Source organism: Rhipicephalus sanguineus, chromosome 4 (assembly GCF_013339695.2).
Source record: "Rhipicephalus sanguineus isolate Rsan-2018 chromosome 4, BIME_Rsan_1.4, whole genome shotgun sequence".
Lineage (NCBI taxonomy): Eukaryota > Metazoa > Arthropoda > Arachnida > Ixodida > Ixodidae > Rhipicephalus > Rhipicephalus sanguineus.
The window spans coordinates 113,826,202-113,829,729 of record NC_051179.1 but is presented as its reverse complement, the minus strand read 5'-3'; the positions used below and the strand labels follow the sequence as shown (position 1 = coordinate 113,829,729).

Sequence of the window (3,528 nt, the reverse complement as noted above, 5' to 3'; positions counted from 1 at the left end):
GCGTTATTGTCTGTTAGTCCTCATTAATATTGTGTCTAACAAAGAAAACGAGCCCTTAAGAGTCATCTTCTTTCCTTCATTCATAGCAAGGGTCTCGCTCTGGCAGACTTGATGCCTTCAGGTAGTATGCGAGGGATTATTGGTCAGCTGCCAGCTCGTAAAAAGATCACGTGCTACGTGACGCCAGAAAGGCAGAAAAAAGAGTGTTCCACACTCGCCGCCATGGCTGCGACTGGCGCTGACTAACACTCCAAGGTTTAAATGCACATATATACCCCATAAAGTGGACGGGAGGATGACCGCCGCCGTAGCTCAGTGGTAGAGCATCGGACGCGTTATTCGAAGGTCGCAGGTTCGGTCCCTGCCGGCGGCAGGTTATCTTTTCGTCCACTTTACTTTCTTCACATTTATATTCTAAATACTACAGATAACACCCCCTATACTTTCCTTGGCGTTATTGTCTGTTAGTCCTCATTAATATTGTGTCTAACAAAGAAAACGAGCCCTTAAGAGTCATCTTCTTTCCTTCATTCATAGCAAGGGTCTCGCTCTGGCAGACTTGATGCCTTCAGGTAGTATGCGAGGGATTATTGGTCAGCTGCCAGCTCGTAAAAAGATCACGTGCTACGTGACGCCAGAAAGGCAGAAAAAGAGTGTTCCACACTCGCCGCCATGGCTGCGACTGGCGCTGACTAACACTCCAAGGTTTAACTGCACATGTATACCCCATAAGTGGACGGGAGGATGACCGCCGCCGTAGCTCAGTGGTAGAGCATCGGACGGCGTTATTCGAAGGTCGCAGGTTCGGTCCCTGCCGGCGGCAGGTTATCTTTTCGTCCACTTTACTTTCTTCACATTTATATTCTAAATACTACAGATAACACCCCCTATACTTTCCTTGGCGTTATTGTCTGTTAGTCCTCATTAATATTGTGTCTAACAAAGAAAACGAGCCCTTAAGAGTCATCTTCTTTCCTTCATTCATAGCAAGGGTCTCGCTCTGGCAGACTTGATGCCTTCAGGTAGTATGCGAGGGATTATTGGTCAGCTGCCAGCTCGTAAAAAGATCACGTGCTACGTGACGCCAGAAAGGCAGAAAAGAGTGTTCCACACTCGCCGCCATGGCTGCGACTGGCGCTGACTAACACTCCAAGTTTAAATGCACATATATACCCCATAAAGTGGACGGGAGGATGACCGCCGCCGTAGCTCAGTGGTAGAGCATCGGACGCGTTATTCGAAGGTCGCAGGTTCGGTCCCTGCCGGCGGCAGGTTATCTTTTCGTCCACTTTACTTTCTTCACATTTATATTCTAAATACTACAGATAACACCCCCTATACTTTCCTTGGCGTTATTGTCTGTTAGTCCTCATTAATATTGTGTCTAACAAAGAAAACGAGCCCTTAAGAGTCATCTTCTTTCCTTCATTCATAGCAAGGGTCTCGCTCTGGCAGACTTGATGCCTTCAGGTAGTATGCGAGGGATTATTGGTCAGCTGCCAGCTCGTAAAAAGATCACGTGCTACGTGACGCCAGAAAGGCAGAAAAAGAGTGTTCCACACTCGCCGCCATGGCTGCGACTGGCGCTGACTAACACTCCAAGGTTTAAATGCACATATATACCCCATAAAGTGGACGGGAGGATGACCGCCGCCGTAGCTCAGTGGTAGAGCATCGGACGCGTTATTCGAAGGTCGCAGGTTCGGTCCCTGCCGGCGGCAGGTTATCTTTTCGTCCACTTACTTTCTTCACATTTATATTCTAAATACTACAGATAACACCCCCTATACTTTCCTTGGCGTTATTGTCTGTTAGTCCTCATTAATATTGTGTCTAACAAAGAAAACGAGCCCTTAAGAGTCATCTTCTTTCCTTCATTCATAGCAAGGGTCTCGCTCTGGCAGACTTGATGCCTTCAGGTAGTATGCGAGGGATTATTGGTCAGCTGCCAGCTCGTAAAAAGATCACGTGCTACGTGACGCCAGAAAGGCAGAAAAAGAGTGTTCCACACTCGCCGCCATGGCTGCGACTGGCGCTGACTAACACTCCAAGGTTTAAATGCACATATATACCCCATAAAGTGGACGGGAGGATGACCGCCGCCGTAGCTCAGTGGTAGAGCATCGGACGCGTTATTCGAAGGTCGCAGGTTCGGTCCCTGCCGGCGGCAGGTTATCTTTTCGTCCACTTTACTTTCTTCACATTTATATTCTAAATACTACAGATAACACCCCCTATACTTTCCTTGGCGTTATTGTCTGTTAGTCCTCATTATATTGTGTCTAACAAAGAAAACGAGCCCTTAAGAGTCATCTTCTTTCCTTCATTCATAGCAAGGGTCTCGCTCTGCAGACTTGATGCCTTCAGGTAGTATGCGAGGGATTATTGGTCAGCTGCCAGCTCGTAAAAAGATCACGTGCTACGTGACGCCAGAAAGGCAGAAAAAGAGTGTTCCACACTCGCCGCCATGGCTGCGACTGGCGCTGACTAACACTCCAAGGTTTAAATGCACATATATACCCCATAAAGTGGACGGGAGGATGACCGCCGCCGTAGCTCAGTGGTAGAGCATCGGACGCGTTATTCGAAGGTCGCAGGTTCGGTCCCTGCCGGCGGCAGGTTATCTTTTCGTCCACTTTACTTTCTTCACATTTATATTCTAAATACTACAGATAACACCCCCTATACTTTCCTTGGCGTTATTGTCTGTTAGTCCTCATTAATATTGTGTCTAACAAAGAAAACGAGCCCTTAAGAGTCATCTTCTTTCCTTCATACAAGTTGCAGGATGGCACACAAACTAACGTTGCATACAACTAGACCAAGTTAGGTGACAAACAGTTGATCGATGTCACTTTGTCAAGAGCCTGCATTTCACAAGGACTATTCATCACCAACAATACTGACGATTTCAAGTTCTATCATGCAAAAAGTGCTAAAAGGTGCCAAAATTATACGATGGTGTAGCATCAAACAATTCCATTGTATGAAACTTAATCTTTGGCAGTTTCTTCTGGTCTATTCTAATAAAAAAGTTAAGTGGAATTCAACACAGGCTATGTGTAAAACATTTGGCGCCACTGTTCTCACTTGAGAACACAACACGTCATTAAATTCACAGTTATTAAAGTTCACAAAAAAAGTGCTAATATTTGGTGATATGTTTAAAAAATGCTCAAAGTTTTATCTGGAAGCAAAGAAAGTTCCTTTTTAGTTTCATATTTTATGTTATGCAGTGGCAACTGTTCAGCAACATTCCGCTCCCTTCAGCGCTCTGCAACAGAATTGTGCTGGAAAACGATCCTGCCTTGGGTGGCATAGCAACATTGGTTTAGACGATGTGCATGCCGATACAGTTGTGCATCGTTGCTCTGTGTTCTGTTGCAAATGTAAAGGTCAAGGAAGTTTGTGTCAAAAGAGCTGACGATTCTGTGGCTGCGTAAACAAGGGCTGCTAGCATAATACCGTGCCCACCTTTCTTTTGGCTTCCACCAAAACAACACCTCGTCATGAAAACTTCTTTGAATC

The 3,528-nt window shown here is 45.8% G+C and overlaps 1 non-coding gene across 1 annotated transcript; it reads left to right on the top strand.

Moving 5' to 3' along the window:
• Positions 1-750: 750 nt before the first annotated feature.
• Positions 751-823, top strand: Trnar-gcg (transfer RNA arginine (anticodon GCG)). The gene has a single exon. It is a non-coding gene; the product is annotated as a tRNA-Arg (tRNA).
• The last annotated feature ends 2,705 nt before the right edge of the window (positions 824-3,528 follow it).